Here is a 22,179-nt window from a genome sequence, read left to right on the forward strand (position 1 = left end):
TAAATCTGAGAAGTTTCTTACAAGGTGTCCAAAAACAACAAAAGAGAGATAATTGACTACTATAAAAACCTGTACAGCAGTAATACGTGACTCTTAGAAGAGAAGAAATGGGTAAGTCCAGTTAGTTTCAAATAATAAAACGATGTAACTGTTCCCCTTCCTATACCTTCCGTATTCTAGATGGACACAGTTGCTTAACGTCTTATTAAAAGGAACTAAACGGGAATAATAACTAATCTAGACATAGAGAAGATGTAAACGAGAGTTTTCATTCTATACCTATGCTACTACTTATAAGATATATCATTTACTTAGTCATAATTATCTATGTATATATGTGCTGTGGCTCATTATATGTATAAAATAGGGATTGAAAGCAATGGCCTGGGAGAATCATTAAAGGAAGGTAGGTTGAAGCCTGTATCCATGTTTATTCTTCTATGCTCTTAGTAACACTGGACATGGGGCAGCAAGCACAGGAAAGGTCTGGGAGAGTATTTGCTGGTAAACTAAATACACAAAAGACTGGTTACATCTTAAATACTAGAGATATAGGACAGGACTTTCGGGACAAATTTGCTCAGGGATATCAGCAAATCACAAATCTAGAGAACTGCTGAACCCAGGTTTTATTATAATGGACATCTTTCTCACTAATCATGGCAATTGTATCCAGAACAAATTGCACAAAGGGAATTTTATATTAAACAGACTCTGAAGGGAAGCCATATAAGATGGAGATTTTCTCCATGGGTGAAAACTTCATGAAAATATCTGAGAATAAAGTGATAGACAAGGTTTAAAAAAGATATTCTTCCAGTGACCCTTCAGCTCTCTAAGGATAACATTGAAAAGCTGTAGGACTGAAAAGGGGGTGGTTTTTCTGAAACCAGGGGACAACAGCTCGGTGGACAGAGTGCTTGACATGAGTGGAAGCCAAGTACCAAAATATCTATGTGGTCCTGAAAGACTGTCTCTCAGCTTACTGGACAGAATGAATGGAAAGTAAACTGAACAGGAATAGTAAGAATCATTCATTCCACTACAGGGATGGTGAGAAGTGTCATGGCCATTTCTAGACCGCTGAACAGAGCTGATTGGAAGCGTGTCTGCAGCATATGCAAATAAGCAGTACCTTCATGAGAACTGTATGTGTAAGCTCCTTAGAAAACTTTTCTATATGTCATTTAGATCAAATTGCTTTTTATAGCCACAGTGAGAGAATCTAGGAATAGGTCAAAATGATAAATAAGAAGCCAAGTGAATTAATCTTTAAAAACATTTTATCCTGGAAATGGATTATCAAAAATGCCCTTCAATGAATTGCTTACCACTTTGCATTTCTATAAAACCCCATTTCCCATTACTGTCATATGAATATTTTAAGGCTAATTTCACAATTATAGTTCCACTAATATGTAGCTTGTGATGCATTCCATTAGCAAAATTCCTTTTTCTGAAACACATTAATCCATTTTAATTTTAATTTATATGAACTAAAGCCTTTTATGTCCTCATAATCATTAGACTTTTATCTACTTTATTTGTCAGCCTGTTAAATATCACTTAATTTTAATTACTCTTCAAAGTAGTTTTATTCCATTTGTTTCATTGCTGCAGATGTCTTGTTTCTGAAAGTATGTTGACACAGACACAGTGAGTCCATGTATATTTACAAATAAGAGCTACTATCAAAATTAGCTTTGATAACTTGACATTTTTTCCTTGTTGTTGTCTGTATCACAAGAGCTAAAAGATTAGAACTGAATTTACAGGAATCTTGCTGTTGTGATCTATGAACAAGAGACTCTTGCATAAGAATTTGAGAAATGTGTTTAAGGAGTTTAAGAAAAAATGTGAATTAAGCTTCTCTAATAGACCTAAAGAAAAGAGGATGAGTTCAGAACCTGGAGATGTTACAGACATGTCTCAAGTTTTTCTAGTAAATTATCCTCTTTGATTCTGAATGCAATTTGAATGAGGTTCTATAGGCAGAAAATTGTTTTTCTCCTTGAAAAGATTCAAGTGTTTTATTTTCCTGATCATACTGGAACCCATAAGAAATTTGGCTAAATGCTGAATAAACAACAAATAATGTGACATAGCTTAATAGCTAGGTGATAGAATATAAAAAAAAAATGTGATGAGAGAGGGTTCATATATAGACATGCAAAAAAAATCCTTTAGTGACACTTTCAAATATGAAACATAGAAAGGATATACCTGCCAGGCTTCCTATGGAGCAAGACATGAGTCACAGAAACAAAGGTGTGCAGAAAATGTTGACATCTCGGAGCTGAGCCTTCAGTCCTTAAGCACATCCAGGTTGCAGAGTTGGTCCTAGAATGATGTCTAGGAATGGGTTTTGGAAATCTCACCACTTCCTGAGAAGAACAGCTCATTGCTTTTAAATATTTATACAGTTCTTTGTTTCATGCTAAATTCTAGCTGGGAGATAGGTCAGTATGTCGCCGGAAAGGGGTTATTACACGACCAGCCCTCAGTTAAGTTCCGGCCATTGGGTCTCTGCACTGGCTCTCCTCTTAGAAGAGTTGTTAGCCAATTTTCTGTTACTATGACACTGTGTCTGGGACCATTACATTTACAGGAGGAGAATTTGGGGGGGACTCACTATTTCAGAAATTTTAGTCCATAGTTGGTTGATTGATTATCACTCTGGGGCACTCGTCACAGCTGTACACTGTAGCCAGAGTACGTGGAAGAAACAGCTACTCACTTCACAGCAGAAAGACAATCAAAATGGGACAAACAGGGCTGAGAAGCCAATGTCACTTTCCAACTCCTGTGTCTTCATTTATTCTGCCTGGTTACTTACACATAACTATTACTAGTTATGGTCCAGTGATGTGTCCCCCGTGCTACTCTTTCTTTTATTCGTAATAACAGAATACATTACAGTGATATTGTCTGTCACATTATCACACGCATTTCTCTTTCTCTGTGTATATGTATGTGTGTGCATGTGTTTGTGTATGTATATGCATGAATATGTGTACCTCTGTATATGGAGGTGAGAGAAAGATGTTGGGAAGCCCCTTCTGTCACTTTTCCTCACTTTTTTTTATTTTTTATATTAATTACAGTTTATTCACTTTGTATCCCAGCTATAGACCCCTCATTCATTCCCTCCCAATTCTACCCTCCCTCCCTCATCTCCTCCGGAAGCCCTCTCAAAGTCCACAGATAGGGGAGGTCTTCCTCCCCTTCCATCTGACCCTAGCATATCAGATCTCATCAGGACTGGCCGCAATGTCCTCCTTTGTAGCCTGGCAAGGCTGTTCATCCCTCAGGGGGAGGTGATCAAAGAGTCACCCACTGAGCTTCATGTCAGAGACAGTCCCTGTTCTCCTTACTAGGGTTCACACTTGGATACTGAGGTTCCCTGGGCTACCTCTGAGCAAGAGTTCAAGGTTATACCCATGAATGGTCCTTGGAGTATCAGTTTCACAAAAGACTCCTGTGCCCAGATATTTTGGTTCTGTTGTTCTCCTTGTGAAGCTCCTGTCCTCTTCAGATCTTACTATCTCCCCCTTCTTTCATATGATTCTTTGCACTCTGCCCTAAGTTTGGTTAAGAGTCTCAGCATCTGCTTTGATACATTGCTGGGTAGAGTCTTTCAGAGGCCCTCTGTGGTAGGCTCCTGTCCTGTTTCCTGTTTTCTCCTTCTTCCAATGTCTATCCTGCTTGTCTTTCTGAGTAAGGATTGATCATCTTACCTAGAGTTCTCCTTTTTTGCTTAGCTTCTTTAGGTGCACAGATTTAGTATGTTTATCCTATATTATATGTTTAATATCCCCTTATATGTGAGTATATACCGTGTGCATCTTTCTGCTTCTGGGATACCTCACTCAGGATGATCTTTTCTAGATTCCATCATTTGCCTGCAAATTTCTTGATTTCCTTGTTTTTAATTGCTGAGTAGTATTCCATTGTGTTAATGTACCACTATTTCTGTATCCATTCCTCTGTTGAGGGACATTGGGTTATTTCCAGGTTCTGGCTATTATGAATATAGCTGCTACAAACATGGTTGAGCAAATGTCCTTGTTTTTCCTTGAACATGGAGCTGGGTTGATAGCCAACACGCCGCATCCTCCTCCTGCTCTCCTTGGCTTACCCATGTCTCTCCATCCATCTCTCCAGCATTTCTTGCTCCTGCCTATTCTTCTTCATGATTCTGCTGCTGAGACTCTGCAGACAACATTCTGCTTTGCCAGCTGGTTACTCACCAAACTCTTCCAGGAGAATCCTAGAGACAAACAGTCTATAAGAGAAAGAGGAGTCAGTACACAGCCTGTTTTCTCGTTATTTCTTTCTGTGCCACCTCGACCCCATTTCTTCACCCTGGAAATGTCAGTCCGTTCCAATAAAGAAGTGCAATCTCATTTTAAGGGCTTTCCCCCAACCTTCACAGATTCATTGCAACACCATAATCATCCTCACCAGCTGAATGCTGTTTCTTGTTCAGAACTCACATTGTCAGCCCTTCAGCCCCCTTCCCTAGAGCATCATCATTAGCTGATCAGCAAAACTTTCTACATCTTAAGTTGCAACAGACAAAGCCTCTTGTCCTGGCATATTAATAATTGAGAGCTCCCTTCACTCACTCGCTTCTACAGGTGGTGACTGCTTGTGAGAGTTGTTATGTCTGTAACACCTTAAAGGAATTTTTCAAACAAGCTCTTCAAGAATAGTTCTCATTACTTAGTATTAGTTCCTTAAGAATAACTCCCTTGACTTCTGATTCCCGTTTGGACTCTTAACATGTGAACGATATGTATGTATGTATGCAATTCTTTTATAGTTCATATGTTGCTAGACCATGAAACATACCATCTATACTTATTAAGGAAAGTGTACCATTGAAGAATGTACACTATTAGTATACTGCAAGAATTGAAAAAACTCAGTTGGTCTCTTGAAAAAACTGTGTGCAAGTTCTCTATGTGAGAGGAAGAGTGAGCTATTAAGTAACTAAAAGGGCTGGCTGTGGAGGAGTCTATCCCATCACTGAGTCACTTTCCTCCTGTGTAAGTGACTAAACCAAAAGTGTTGGACCCTGTTTTAGATGCAGCCATATGACAATTCTGGCTGCATTGGGTTTGTTTAACAGAGTTCCAGTAACCAACGGGTGTAAAACAACAGAATTTTAGATTCTCACAATTGTGCAGTCAATAACTGAGGATCAAGATGTGAGCAGGATCATAGCAGGGTTCTGGCAGGAAAAAAAAATTCCCATGACTCTCTACAGCCTTATGGAGGGGTGAATACTCTTTGGCATTCATGAACCTATAGATTCATCACATTGGTTTGTGAATTAATATTTTCAAAGTATCTTTTGTAGGCACACAGCTGTCTCCAATTTTTTTCCTTTACTATAAAGATACCAGGATAGAGAATCACCTTGTTCTAACATGACCTCATTTCAACTAATTATACCTACAGTGAATCTATTTCCAAATATAGTCACATTTTGAGATCTTGGGGTGAGAATGCCACCATATGAATTTTGGGGTAAATGCACCATTCAGCCGACTTAACACTGGACAACATAGTTTAGCAAAGCCACTCTTCTCTACTTTCCTGTCTAGTACCTAGAAACACAGACACATCCTGTTTTCCCCATCACAGTAAGAATGTCAACACTGAACCCTGAGGGAGCTGAGGAGTAGAACCCCCATGACACCTCACATATTGCTAATTGGACACTATGAACAAAAAAGAAATATTCATACATTAAGACATCAGGTCTTCTGCATCTGTCACTCCAGTTCCTGAAGATGCGAGGCCTTTTCTGACTTCTGTGGCCCTTAGACATACACATGCTGCATAGACATATGCAAGCTGAACACCCATACACATAAAATAATGACACAAATTACTTTTTTAAAGAAAATGAGTAAAGATTAACACAAATAGAAATGTGTTATTGAATCAGCGTCTACAAACAAACTATGCATTTAAATGAATTCTGTTAAATTAAACCCATTAATTATGATTAAATTTTTAGCTAAAAGGGATTCAAATTCTGTGTAGAAATTCAAAAGAAATTAACAGTCATATGGAAAATGTCTTTTTTAAAAATAATCATTAATCAAAAAAATTTTACAAATCAAACTACAATAAGCAATTAATTGTTCCATGCCTGTGAGGAAGGGTATTTTCAGAAAGACAAAATGTGATTTGTCTAAAAGACAATGCTTCTGCATTGTTGGTAGGAAAAGGAATAGATATAGTCATTGTAGAAAACAATATGGAATTTCCTAAAATTTAAAACAGTATCTTTTTTTTTTTTTTCAATGCAGTTTATTCAGGAACATTGAACAATCCTCGGACCCCGGGGAAAGCCAGCCCACAGCTTAAATAGCCTCTGGGTAGCCAACCCAGGCGTGCCACGGGGGCAATGCAGATAGGTCCACATACATGGAAGCAAGCCAGATCCTCGGCCTTAGCCAAATGTGGAGTTGTTCGTGACAGAGAGCACTCACCATCGGGAAGGTGGAAGGCGGAAACCAGCTCCATCTTTAAGGCATAGCATTCCGCAGCTCTCTACAGTTCCCCCTTTTTGTTTTAGACGCATCAGGCAAGAGTAGAGGTCTGATCTCTGATATTAGAAATAAATTGGGACTTTGTACAGATGTTCATTTAGGTGTCATCCACCCAAAGAGCATCAGACCCGTCCAATACCTTTTTCTCAGAGGCGGGACCTGGGGCATCAACCCGCATGCAATCAGACATGCTCTTCTCTGGGTCCAAAGCGGCTGACCCTGAGTGCAGTGCTTAGCCTCGCATCCTGAGCGTATCATTTTAGCTTTTTATGGTATCCAACCATGCTTGGGGAGAATGTCCTGCTTCAATGGCTGTAAAGGCCTGAATGATCATGGCTGCATCACACTGTTGTGAGACTCTAATCTTGCATATATACCACAGGCAAACCAAGGAGACCAACACCAGAAGGCCTGCTAACACTCCCATGCCCGCCCATTCCTTCAGATGATTCATGGCTGCAGCAATCCATGTTGATAATCCTGTGGCTAGTCCTGCGTCCACTCCGGTAGAATTTACTGTGACAATGGCCACTCTCAGCTGCTCCATCGTAGTATCGAATTCTCCAGTCCAATTACCTAAAATATAGCTCGACAATTGTTTAGACAGATTTGCAGCGCAGGAAAAATTCTCATGTTGTATGCTAGTGACACAAAGTCCAGCATACTTTCATTGACAGCCAGGTTGAGCGATTTGCCATAGGGTATCAATTTGCTCCTGCAAGAGGTCAATCCTCTGATTGAACACCATCAAGCTTCCTTTTAGTTGAGCATTAATTCCTTTATGTACAACTAAGGCATGAGCTACATTGGCTAAATGATTATTCAGGGTCTGAGCAGTCTGCCCAGTATGACTCATGGCTAATGCCCTGGTGGTAGCTCCAACAGCCGTCAATGTGATGGTAGTAACAATGGTGGCTGTAGTTCCAAGATCCCTTTTCTGTCTGAAGAGAGTCATAGCGTGAGGGGCATCAATGGGCATAGGCACCCAGTGAGGCATGCGAGTAACCAGGGCATACCTAACTTTACTAGCATTCCAGCATTGGGCAAAAAAGCAAGTATCATTACCACAATTACTTGGCTCTATCTGGCTAATAATGAATAAAAATGGGGGATATAGACAAACAGGTGTGGGCTTATAGGAAATATTATGAGAAGCCTTAACCCCTCGTTGGAACATCCTGCGTCAGTTCTAGAACTAGCAGTGGTGGTGTCCAAGGTCTGAGTAGGTTCAGGAGACCATTGCCCCCAGGGGCGAGACGTGCTCCATGCCAATTGACTAACTCCATGTTTTCCTCCAATTTTGAAAGTCATTTAAGGTTCTTAAATTATTTTTTCCCTTTTTTCTTAAATTTTTCATCAATTACACTTTATTCATTCTGCATCCCCCCATAAGCCCCTCCCTCCTCCCATCCCAATCCCACCCTCCCTCCTCCCTCTGCTTGCATGCCACTCCCCAAGTCCACTAATAGGGGAGGTTCTCCTCTCCTTTCTGATCTTAGTCTGTCAGTTCACATCAAAAGTGGCTGTATTGTCCTCTACTGTGGCCTGGTAAGGCTGCTCCCCGCCAGGGGAAGGTGATCAAAGAGCAGGCCAATCAGAGTATGTCAGAGGCAGTCCCTCTTCACATTACTATGTAACCCAATTGGACTCTGAACTGCCCTGGGCTACATCTGTGCAGGGGTTCTAGGTTATCTCCATGAATAGTCCTTGGTTGGAGTATGAGTCTCTGGGAAGTTCCCTATGTTCAAATTTTCTTGTTCTGTTGCTCTCCTTGTGGAGACCCTGTCCTCTCCAGCTCTTACTATTTCCCAGTTCTTACCTAAAATTCCGTTCACTCTGCCCAACAGTTGCCCATCAGGCTCAGCATCTGCTTTGATAGTCTGAAGGGCAGAGGCTTTCAGAGGCCCTCTGTGGTAGGTTCCTAGGTTGTTTCCTGTTTTCTTCTTCTTCTGATGTCCATCCTCTTTGCCTTTCTGGATGGGGATTGGACGTTTTAGTTAGGGTCCTCTCTCTTGCTTAGTTTCTTTAGATGCACAGGTTTTAGTGGGTTTGTCCTATGTTGTATGTCTATATGAGTGAGTATATACCATGTGTGTCTTTTTGCTTCTGAGACAACTCACTCAAGATGATCCTTTCCAGATCCCACCATTTACCTGCAAATTTCATGATTTCCTTATTTTTCATTGCTGAGTAATATTCCATTGTGTAGATGTACCACAATTTCTGCATCCATTCTTCAATTGAGGGGCATCTGGGTTGTTTCCAGCTTCTGGCTATTACAAATAAAGCTGCTACAAACATGGTTGAGCAAATGTCCTTTTTGTGTACTTGAGCCTCTTTTGGATATATGCCCAGTAGTGGTATGGCTGGATCTTGAGGAAGCGCTATTCCTAGTTGTCTGAGAAAGCGCCAGATTGATTTCCAGAGTGGTTGTACTAGTTTACATTCCCACCAGCAGTGGAGAAGGGTTCCCCTTTCTCCACAACCTCTCCAGCATGTGTTGTCACTTGAGTTTTTGATCTTGGCCATTCTCATGGGTGTAAGGTGAAATCTCAGGGTTGTTTTGATTTGCATTTCCCTAATGGCTAATGAGGTTGAGCATTTCTTTAAGTGCTTCTCTGCCATTTGGTATTCCTCTACAGAGAATTCTCTGTTTAGCTCTGTTCCCCATTTTTTAAGTGGATTACTTGGTTTGCTGCTTTTCAGCTTCTTTAGTTCTTTATATATACTGGATATGAGTCCTCTGTCAGATAAAGGGTTGGTGAAGATTCTTTCCCAATCTGTAGGTGGTCGCTTTGTTTTGATGACAATGTCCTTTGCTTTACAGAAGCTTTTCAGTTTCATGAGGTCCCATTTATTGGTTGTTGCTCTTAGAGCCTGTGCTGTTGGTGTTCTGTTCAGGAAGTTTCCCCCTGTACCAATGAGTTCTAGGGTATTTCCCACTTTTTTTTTCAAGCCGATTTAATGTGTCTGGTTTTATGTTGAGGTCTTTGATCCACTTGGACTTCAGTTTTGTGCAGGGTGACAAGTATGGATCTATTTTCATTTTTCTACATGTAGACATCCAGTTAGACCAGAAAACAGTATCTTTTATGATTGCCCTTTGGTTACAAATTCACTGCCAAAGGAATCACAGTCCTTTGTGTTCACTGAAATATTACTCACAACGGCAAGCTATGGAAACAACCTAGGTGTCCATTATAGGCAAATGAGGAAAGAAAATATGGTACCATATGTTGAATATGCCTTATTATCCTCTCTCCAGCCTTTTAAACTGTAAATCCTGCCACTGATGCAACCATGGATGAAGCAGAACAGCATCACGCATAAAAAACAAAAAGAGAGCATGTGACATTCTGAGTGGTGGGGGGTAGTGAAAAACTTGGAAGGGAGAATGGGGCTGATTTGATAATTTACTTTTTAAAAACATTAACATTAAATAAAAAGGAATGAAATCCTTCTGTGTGCCTAAAGCAACTGAATTATAAATTAGCAGTAAAAATACTGTGTTCCAATAATAAATAAAAACCTCTTTTTGAAAGACAAATGCAAATACTGCTTAATATCTTGTCTGTGGTATAAATATAGAAGTCATAGAGTCAAAGAGCATAATAATAACTACTAGGACTTGCAATGCTGGGGTGGGGGTTCCTCCATCGTGTATTCAGATGCTGATTTCATTACCTACAGATCTGGCATTGTCATTACTATTGAAGCATCTCCTGTCCAAATGGTGTGTGAATTGTTCTCCATCATCTCTGATTGGTTAATGAGAATCGAACAGCTGATAGCTGGGCAGAAGAGTTAAGGTGGGACTTGCAATCTTAGGAGGAGGGCCCCAGGTGGAAAATAGAGGAGGCGGGTGACAGGAGAGGGTCAACTTGAGAAGGTGGCCATGAGAAGGTCCCTATGAGAGAATGACCCTGAGGACACGGGTGGAGCCAGAGTAGGACTAGATGGCAGGTAACAGGCACATGGCTGGGAAATAGTGCGAACCACCATGGACAGGTTAGAACAGATGAGTACAGCCTAGCTGTAGTGCTTAAAGCTTATTAATAAATGTAATAGGTCTCTGTATTATTATTATTTGAAAGCTAGAGCAGGCAAAGGTCACACTCTAATTTTACACAGCAATGCAGAGCCTAGGTCGAGAGAGGCTATTGTATGGTCGTAGCTACTTTTATATCGCTGTGACAAAACTCCATGACCAAAGCAGAAAAAAAGATAAAGCACTTAATTGGGCTTATGTTTTCACGGGGCTAGAGTCCACACACGTATGTGCTGGCAACAACGGCGGAGAGCTCACTTCTTGATCCACAAGTAGGAGGCGGAGAGAGTTAACTGGGAATGGCGTGAGCTTTAGAAACTCAAAGTGCTCCCCAGTGACACACCTCTACCAATAAGATCACACTCCCTGATCTTTCCCACACAGTCCTACCAATTTGGGACCAAGCAGCCAATCATATGAGCTTACTGAGGCTATTCTCATCCAAACCACCACACAGGCTCTGCCACCCACAGGCTCCTAGACATACATGTATCCAAACTTCAAAAGTCCCCACAGACTTTCACAGTTTCTACATGGTTTAAAATTTCAAAGTTGGAAACTTTTCCGAGACTCAAGACGATATCAGACAGAGCTGGCCTTGCCCCTGGTTGGCTGTGGCACTCAGGCGAGCTGACCCTGCCCTTCCCAGGGCACTACTAGAGAGCTGGTACTAGTGGCATGGATAGAGAAGAACTGATCCCACAGAAGAGCCGGTGGCTGGCTACCTCAGCTACCACCCAGGCCCAGACCCAGGGTTTTAAGTCGGCCCACCCCGACATCTACCCCATCCATGAACTGCTAGAGCATATGGATGGGACAGTTCTGCAGAACCAAAACGACAGAGTCTCCATGACACAGGACAACAGGACATCTGAGAGGAGGCCCAGTGAGGATCCAGTAGAGAGCATAGCAGAAGCCAGAGGCCTGGAACCAAACCAATGACTCGCCGCAATTAACATTTGCAGGTAAAGCTTTCTGGGCAAAAGGTATACTGTGTGACATACCACGACACAATGTCACTTCCAAGACGAGATTTTTTTATTCTCATTTTTTTTTATTTTTATTTTTTTGTTTTTGTTTTCTTTGGGGGGGCGGTTTGCAAGGGTGGAGGGCAGATATTGAGGGACAGGGAGATGAATGGGATCGGGTTGCATGATGTGAAATTCACAAAGAATCAATAAAGCATTCTTTTTTTTAAATAAGCAATTACATACTTCCAATACACAATGGCACAGAACCTCCATGACCAATCCAAAAGGAATAGTATAGTGAGGAAATACGGGACGAAAGTGAGATAAAAGCTAAGCAAGGCATGCGCCAGCCACTGTGGCACCAGGCTCATGACAGAGGGCTTCAACGACTTTGTCCTTCCGGCACTTCTCACTGCAACATGCATACTTCTCTCTCTTGGGCTGCATCTACTCCCTGCATGTACCTTTTCATAGCTGATATTCCTTGACTCTGGCACCTTCAGTGTCGTGGGTTCTCCAACGCAGCTCAGACTTTCACAGACAGCTTTGGACAATGACCCATCAAGACCTCCATGTAGGGACTCACTTGCCACACACCTGGCCTTGGTGGCTTTCCTTAACAGTGAAGGGAGATTCTAAAACCACTTTACTCATTTTTTCTAGAACCGTGTGAACGATGCTACTTACTTCATATCTCAACTTGGAGTGAACACTGGCCCCTTTGTGTCCTGTTTCCAACTGCTTTGTTGTTGCTTTTTAGTAGAAAAAAAATGTCTTAGTCCTTTGCCTTTTATGAAGCACAGGATTGGTTGAGTAGCATCTTGCACTGAGGGTACCTTCCTTTTACCCCAACACTGATGAGGCCTTGCTTTGATCTCCTTATCTACTTTAACATAAATCTTTGCTTCAACATCAAATTTCCTGGTGCTCTTTCTCTCTTCAAGCTATACATTCTATATTTTTTGTGTCCTACTTGCTCTTTTTCAATGCACATCTCCATAACACAGAGAACTAATAACAATACTGCAGAGTCAATATTAGACTATCTTGAAATCTCCTCAATATATATATATATATATATATATATATATATATATATACTCTTTTCAATTTAATCACAAACAAATTCTTATAACAAGGACAGATGGCAGCCACGTTCATAGCCAAAACATCACATAAATTGTTGCTAGCTCAGTTACTAATATTTTCTACCTCTGAAACCTCTTGAGCAGGGTATCAACAGTCAACGCAGCTCTCAGGATGAATGTTTCCAAGCTCCTACTACAACAGACCATTAAATTCTGCTTACACCATTGAGGTGCTTTTCTAGTTTGAAGTCCTAAACTCATCCACATTCTTCCAGAAAACAACATGGTCAGATCTATCACAGCAATGCTCCACTTCCTCGTACCTATTTCTGTTTGTGTTTATTTCTCTTGCTGTAAAAAGAAAAGAAGAAAATGTGACAAATTATAAAAGAAAGTAAGAAAGTGTTGACCTGAGCTTATGGTTTAAGAGGGTCAGAGTCCATGATGGTGGAACCAAGGCATGGTGGCATAAACAGCCAAGAGAGAAGAATCAGAGAGAGAGAGAGAGAGAGAGAGAGAGAGAGAGGAGAAAGAGAGAGAGAGAGAGAGAGAGAGAACTGGGAATGCTGTAGGTTATTTGAAACTTTAAAGTCCTCTTATAGTGACACATTTCCTCCAAAGAGGCCACACATCCTCATCCTTCCCAAACACATCTACCAACAGGGAACAAACTATTCAAATATATGAGCCTACTAGGACTATTCTCTTTCAAACCTCAACAACTAATAGTTATGCACTTAAAATTTGCCAACAGTGCAAATCTTAAGTCTTACTATAATAATAAAGAGAGAGATAATCACTGAAAGAAAATTAAGTGGTAAACTATTAAAGGTTATAGTTATGCTAATCAGTAGATTATATCAAAGCATCTGTATACTTTGCATATAAAATTTAAGTACCGAGTGTGGTTCGATAATTTTTTTTCAAAAGAGTTAGGAAAAATTATGTAACATTTTATCTAACCTCTAGACTGCACATTTAATTTTTTTTATTGTTATTATCGCTAATTACAATTTATTCACTTTGTATCCTGGCTGTAGCCCCTCCCTTATCTCCTCTGGCTCCCACCCTCCGTCCTTCTTCCCCTGCTATGCCCCTCCCCTAGTCCTATAAGGGAGGTCCTCCTCCCCTACTATCTGACCCTAGCCTATCAGGTCTCATCAGGACTGTTTGGATCCTCATCAGTACTGTGGCCCAGTAAGGCCACCTTGCCAGGGAGAGGTGATCAAAGAGCAGGCAATTAAATTCATGCCAGTGACTGCTCCTGCTCCCCATACCAGGGAACCCCCTTGGAGACTGAACTTCCCATAGGCTATATCTGAGCAAGGGTCCAGATCCTCTCCATGCAAGGTACTTGGTTGACTCAACGGTCTCTGCAGGCCCCCCTGGGCCCAGATGTTTTTGACTCTGTTAATCACCTTGTTGAGTTCCTGTCCCCTCCAAGTCTGTCTCCCCCTTCTTCCATAAGATTCCCTGTGCTCTCCCCAAAGTTTGGCTGTGAGTCTCAGCATCTGCTTAGATACTTTGCACACTTGATGTATTAGTTGGCAGGAATTAATACTGAAATTAAAAAGAGACAGATAGACATGCACACCAAATACAATGAAAGAACATTAGCTAAGGAATTAGAGGACCAATTTCCTAAGCAAATCTGAACAAAGAATAATGTAGTATACTGTATTCTATATGTTTTATAACAGTCATTTGGACATTTGTTGGAAAACACTAATATAGTTTCCTGAAGAAAGAAGTAGAATCTAAACTGAATTTATCAGCTTAGAAATTAACTGGTACTGTCAGAGACTTTTATATTGAAAAGCACTTTAAAATCTACTACACAATCTCTTCCTTATATTAAAAAGGCCACATTTAGACTTCAGGGTCATAAAAAAGTGAAAATTTCAGAAATTTAACAAAGATGAGAACACTGTTTTCCAATGAACTAGCATATTGGAAATACCTACTAAAGATTTTTCAGCATTCTACCCAATAAGAAATATTTAAATATAAAACCAATTTGAACTTTTGCGTTTCCAGAGAATGTGGGCTCACTAGTCTAATAAACACTTATATCTATCCTCCTTAAGTTGCTTTTGCCACAGTCTTTTACTACAGCGATAGGGAAAGCAACTAAGTCAGTAATTAATAACTAAGGGAACCTTTTACTTTCTAATGACCTTATGTTACGCAACTTACTCTCCTTTGTAACTCTCTGGGACCTGATGGGGAAGTTGACAGTGAACACATTATAAAGTTCTTCAAATAATTAGAAAATATCAAAAAGTTTCAGTATTGTTGTGAAGGGATTGAATATTATGAGGAATACGTCTCTGAGAGCAAATAGATGACGCTATATATTCAAAATAACTGCCACTTCTTGGGAAGTGTGGGTAAAATTTATACAGATTTTTTTAAATGACCACAGTAAAAGAGAAAAAAAAAGAAATTATTATTTTTAAGAAAGTTGTTCCTAAGTATACTTTAATTGGTTACTTTGAGAGACCCAAGACTTAAAAATCAGTGGGTATTGTTTTAAAGGCTAGCTAGGTGGAGACATGTCCAGTAATGCCCTGAGGGAAGAACTAGCCTCACTGCATTCTTTTCCCCACCCACTAATTATACAGTTCCTAGGAAACCGGCCCATATAACCAGGCCAGAACTGTTTGTAGTCTTGGCACCTAAAGTGGACCAATCATTTCTAAAGTCAATTTCTCTTACCCAGTCATGTAATGCCAAAGCATGTAAGTCTCTGCTGGCATTTTTTTCTCTGTACCCCTAGACCTCGGGGCTGCATATATCTCCTGTTTCCACAGGAGGTTTGCATCCCATGTTCAAATACATATACAATTAAAAAACCTCATGTATTTACAGCAGAGTCTATTTATTCCTGGTCTTTTGGGTTTCGTGAACTGGGCATAACAACTTGCTCAGGACTGTCTTAAGTCTGTAATCAGAATTATTATGCAATAATTTTAAACAAAGTGTAAGTTTTGTTTCTATTTTGAGTGTCAAAAAGTTATTTGCCAAAAGTAGAGTTTTTGGAATTATAATGCAACAATTTTAAATGAAGCTTACATGTTTTGATTCTATTTTGAATGTTAAAAAGTTATTTTGCCAAAAGTAGTTTAAACTCTTCTCTCTATCATTTTGATAGATGTGCATGAGATACAAGCGCATGTGCTGTTTTCATTGTCTGGAAATAGTTTTGAGGAAAAGCTGCCCATTTTCATTTAGGGCTTTGCCATCTGTTGCAAGAGTTTCTTTTTTGTTCATCTGTTCTTATTTTTAGGCATCACACCAATGACCAAAACTCCATTACTCTTCCAGAATGAAGTAAAGCTGTTTAGAGCTAAATAAAAGCTCTAATGACACACTGGTGTGCATTTTTATGTTTGCGGAATTCTACACTTACGGCTTAACCCACTCATTCATTTGTGATCACCTTCAGAAGTATTTCATGATATTTAAGCTGACTGTGATAACTCATAAAGCTGCTGCCCTGGAAGTAAGGCTAGGTAGCAGCTTTCTTACATAGAAATTTATTTTTAATAATCAATATCCAAATTTTTTCCTGGCAATAAAAGTAACATGTTCATTTAAAACCTCTGTGAAAGTAATATGAAAAAAAATACAAACTGAAAGACAATGAAAGGAAGCAAACACAGAGATATAATCTTATAGATAAAAAGGTTATAAGCAGTTGTATAAATTTTTGTCACACTGTTGTGCAGTTTCTGCAATCACTACATGTCTGAAGTCAACCCATTGATATTTTTAACTTCTCCAAATTTGATATGTTGAAGCAATTAAAATACGAGATAGACATGGCTGTAGAAAGCACGTTTGTGGACAGATATGCTAACCTATGATTCTAGGCTAGTATTTCTCAGCCTTCATATTATGGGACACAGAGAAAAAATGACTATTTTACATCACATTCTTCGATAAATGAAGAAAACCACTCACAGTCTGAGGTCAATTGTAAATTTGTGCAACTGTCATAACTGTGTAAAAGAGATTGGAATGGCCAATTATAGAGTGATTTATTCACAATTGTAAATGTCACAATGTAGTAATTAAGTGACTGACACATTAGGTATAAATGTATCCTGACCTCTATGCATATGTTTCAAAAACAATATCTTTCATGCTTCAAAAAATAATGTTATAATGTAAAAACCTGCTTATAGTGTGATATCATTTTATAATACTGAAAGCCACACAAGGAAACATTGCTTACAGAAGCATCCATATTAAAAAATAAAATTTTTATGCCAGGGTATGCCATGTCCAGGTGCTCTGGGGACTTATGATGCCATATCTTAACATCTCTGTAATCACCCGTGGTGTTTATAGTAAGAAACTTAAAGCTGACATTTTGTAGAAGAACATTGTCAAAGGTCAGCGGGAACACTGAGAGCCGATGCAGGCTGACACTGGGCACCCAGGGCCACTTCTCCCATCCCCCGATTCCTATATTTACCTTTCATAAACCACTGACGTGGCAAATATAAGATTTATATTATTAAGTACTTGTGTCCCTACAACATCACTCGCCATTTTATCTTTCCAACAGACACTGACTATTTGGATTCTGAGTATCTGGTGTAACCAACCACGGTTGTTGGAGGAGATTCAGCTAATCCCTCATGTTCACTCTTCAGAACCTAAGTGCTAACCCAGAACAGTAATTCATCTCATGCCCTGTGATTTTTGTTAGCACTAAATCTTGATCCTCCCTGGTAATACCATGGAGAGAAGGCAATGCGAGGGGAAAGGACTTTCAGGATGACAGACACCACGGGCCTTCCTTCCATCTCCTTGCTGCAGTAAGGATGAGCTGTTTACTTGGAGTTTATAATCCTGGGCTGCAACTTTCATATATTTCTCAAAATACCATTTTTTTCAATGATCAAAAATATCAGTTCACCAGATAAATAAGTCCATGATTACTATTTGTTCGTTTTGGTTGATGAACAAGTCTTAGGTCACTAGTTACTTTATATGACCTATGATATAAGGGTGTTTCTTTATCATGCTAATATTTCAGAAACTTGCTTCCTTAGCATAATCATCAAAGCCAAACTCGACACCAGCATGCCGTCAAGCTTGCTGAACAACCGTGAAATGACATGTGCATATACACAGTGGAACAAATACATGATAACAGGATAATTTATCTACTATAAGATTCAGAATATAGTGACAAGGAAGGAAGTCAAGTGAATATGAACAAGCATGTTAAAGAAACCTGAAAAGGTGAACTCATTATAAAAGAAGCCATAGAACATTTTGGACTTCCAAGTGACTGACTCCTTGATAAAGGAGACTTTCTAATTCACACCTCAAATCCTACTATATCCTACTGATGACCCATCAGTCATCAGTAGATGGAACTGGATACACCAAAGAGCCACCAAAATATTTCATTTTATTAAATATTTCTTATGAGAACTATGTATTTCAGAGACATTTTTCTAAGTCAGAAATAGTCTGTGTTTATCCTGGAGTTGTTATGTTTTCTTCATAACATAACATAAACTACCTGAAAGCGTTACTTCTGGAACAAATAAAGAATATCTTAAAAAAAGATGCATTTCTTACTAACCCAATCACTTTATTATTACCATATAACATTCTACCTTGTGAATAAATCACTCTACAATTGTTATGAAATTTGCACAGTTTTAATCTACTAAACAATGATTGTGTGAGTATTCTTGTACCCAAGAATGAGTTAACTGAAGGCAGAAACTTCTGGGTTTAAAAACCTGAACATCCAAGGGGCTGGAGAGATGGCTCAGTGGTTAAGAGCACTGTCGGCTCTTCCAAAGGACCTGGGTTCAATTCCCAGCACCCACATGGCAGCTTACAACTGTCTGTAACCTCAATTCCAAGGGATCTGACACCTTCACGCTAATGTACATAAAATAGAGATAAAAATCTGAACATCCTTATACACAAGGTGAGAAAATACTGGTATTAATTATACCAACATATCCCTACAGTAGGTTTCATAACATTATTCTCCAAAGTGTATTTATATTAACAGCAAGGGTCGCAGGTTCTCCATTTTCAGCAAGGCCATACTAAATAGCAAGACTATGATTAGATATACCGTTGTTTTTAAGGTGAAAAGGTGAACGTTCTGTTGTCTCACTTTGTACTCTGGTTATCAGTGGCACGTACCATTACATTTTCTTTAGGGGACTTGTTATGCAGTTCTATGAAATAACTGTACAGGCCAACATACCAGTGTATTGTGGTTCTACCTGTGAACATTAGTAAGAGTCGCTTGCAGCAGAGAGAGAAGGCCATGGTCTCCGATCTTCCTGAAGGAACAGTAAGTCCTGGGGAAGGTTTTCTAAATGAGAGCCCCAAGCAAAGAATGAAAACAGTCTAGCAGATTCCTTCAAAGGATGCACACGACAATGTGGTGGTATTTAATGAATTACACTTACAGGATGCAAAGATGAATAATTGACTCATGGCCAGTTTGACGGCAAATAGAATGCTAGTGACAGATTCTTTTTTTTTTTTTTTTTTTTTTTTTTTTTTTTCAATGCAGTTTATTCAGGAACATTGAACAATCCTCGGACCCCGGGGAAAGCCAGCCCACAGCTTAAATAGCCTCTGGGTAGCCAACCCAGGCGTGGCACGGGGGCAATGCAGATAGGTCCACATACATGGAAGCAAGCCAGATCCTCGGCCTTAGCCAAATGTGGAGTTGTTCGTGACAGAGAGCACTCACCATCGGGAAGGTGGAAGGCGGAAACCAGCTCCATCTTTAAGGCATAGCATTCCGCAGCTCTCTACAGTTCCCCCTTTTTGTTTTAGACGCATCAGGCAAGAGTAGAGGTCTGATCTCTGATATTAGAAATAAATTGGGACTTTGTACAGATGTTCATTTAGGTGTCATCCACCCAAAGAGCATCAGACCCGTCCAATACCTTTTTCTCAGAGGCGGGACCTGGGGCATCAACCCGCATGCAATCAGACATGCTCTTCTCTGGGTCCAAAGCGGCTGACCCTGAGTGCAGTGCTTAGCCTCGCATCCTGAGCGTATCATTTTAGCTTTTTATGGTATCCAACCATGCTTGGGGAGAATGTCCTGCTTCAATGGCTGTAAAGGCCTGAATGATCATGGCTGCATCACACTGTTGAGAATGGAGGTTTTGCAGGTTATTAAGGCTTGGTACAAATTAGGCTTTGTTTCTATCTGTATCATATTATATTAATACCTCAGTTTCAAGCCAATTCCGAAACCTCCAGGCTGTAAGAGCCAGAAGATCAGGGTGTTTGCTGTAAGATTGTATCTCCTAGTCATGTCAGAAGCTACACCTGTTTAGTCTTGTTAACATTAATGCCCAGACATGATCTAAAGAAAAACGATACGATTTCCTTGTTTTTAATAGCTGAATTGTGTTGCATTGTGTAAATTGCCACAATTTCTACACCCATTATTCCGATTCAGTTGACTGGGGCAGTCCATGAACCCCGTACTTCCTGCTGTCTACACCTGAGTGTACAGGTCCATGACGGAGGGATCTGTGTGACTGATAGTGACTAAATAATCTAAAGAGAATGTTGGGTTCTCTGTACTAATGTACTTTAGAATGAGATTTTGTGTTTACCATTTCTCATTTTATTTTAAAACATTTGTAAAAATGAAATATGTGCAACAATTCATGGAAGGGTAAAATTAACACATACACAGGAGTCTAGTGTATGCCATTTTGTTTTGCTGGACAAAATGGTGTAAGAAAATGCAAGAAAGGGGGCATCAGTCACGCTATTTTGAGAACAAAGGCTGGAAAACACTAGAGTGCTGCATGCCCTTGCATTCGGTGTCCTCATGGGAAATGTATTCACATATCTGATTCACAAAACTTGTCTTTTAAATAAGGTGATCCAAGCAAAACATAAATTTTCATTTCAGAGTACATTAATACCTACACTCAGATAATTTTGTTAATCACAAAGCTAAAAATAGTAAAACACAAATTACATCTCTTCTCAAGAAAAGCTATTTACTGTAAGTATCTTTTGAGTTAGAGAGATTACAAAAGTTCTCTTATGAGATACTCTGGTTTCCCTTCAGATCACACACACACACACACACACACACACACACACACACACCTCTGTCTTGTAAAAAATTCGTAGAAAGCATAAATATAAAATATATTTTCTGTATGAGTTGGTTGACATGCAGTCTCTTTTTTTTTCATTATTGCATGTTTAAAGCCTGTTAATTTCCATTAGATCACAATATTGAAATCAATCTGAAATATTAGAGATCATTTGTATCCAGGTTTTGTTTCTGTTATGTTACATTAGAGTTTAAATAAGATTATTAAAAAAGATGATGACATTAATGATTATTATTTTAGTTTGGATAAACTAAACTTCCAGTATTTAGCAAATTTTTGTGGGTTTTTGTGCATCACTGATCACTGATAAGACTGTGAATGGATAATTCTTATAATGAGATGCATTATAAGAGCTAAAAACAGGGCCTTGGAAATGGATCGATGAAATGACTGCCATGTGTGTTAATTACTGTTCTGTTACCATGATAAAACACTATGACCAGGGAAGGAAGAGGTTATTTTGGCTTGTGATTTCAGAGAGATAAAAGTCCAGGCTGTCCAAGGTAAGGCGTGACAGCAGAACCAGGAAGCTGAGAGCTCACTTTTTGAACCCAAAGCACAAAGCAGGCAGATCAAACTGATGGTAGGACCAGACCTTAATCTCTCAAAGCCTGCCCTCCAAGTGACATTTTTCCTCCAGTAAGCCTGTCCTGCCTAAACCTTCTTTAATAGTGACACCAACTGGGGACCAAGTATTCAAATGCCCAAGAATATGGGGCATTTCTCATGCAAACTCTCACACCACGTAATCGTGAGAAGCTGAAATCTGGTACCCAGCACATAGATAAAAAGCTAGATACAACAGCTTAGGGAAGGCAGAGAGAGGAGGAGTCCTGGTACTGGCCAGCGAGTCCAGCTGAATCTGTGAACTGCTGCTTCGGTGCTTCAGTGAGAGATATTGTCTCAAAAAACAAAATTAATTAATTAATTAAATTAAAAAATTCACTCCCTCAAAATAAAAGCGTATAATGTAGAAAATGAAGCTAATATCAAAAGCCATGCTTACAGGAAATCTTTATTTCAATGATGTCACTTAAAGTAAAAAATAAACAAAGGCACAGATCCACAGATTGGCAATACTGAAAAGAAGCACAGAAAGGTTTGACTCTAGGTGTCTCCCTCAGTGGCAATAGACTAGTTTCTATGCTTGCATGCTGTTGAGGTGATCTTCCCAATTTGGAGGACAGAACGAAAAAGCAGTGCTGTAACAAACGCTTCCCAAGCACAGTGTAAGAAATGCCTGCGATAGGATCAGCTAGAATAAGAAAAACAGTGCTTAGGTCAGGTGTGTTGGTGAATGCATTTAATCCCAGCATTCCCCAGGCAGGAACAGACTCATCTCTGCGTGTT

This window comes from Meriones unguiculatus, chromosome 15 (genome assembly GCF_030254825.1).
Source record: "Meriones unguiculatus strain TT.TT164.6M chromosome 15, Bangor_MerUng_6.1, whole genome shotgun sequence".
Taxonomy (NCBI): Eukaryota; Metazoa; Chordata; class Mammalia; order Rodentia; family Muridae; genus Meriones; species Meriones unguiculatus.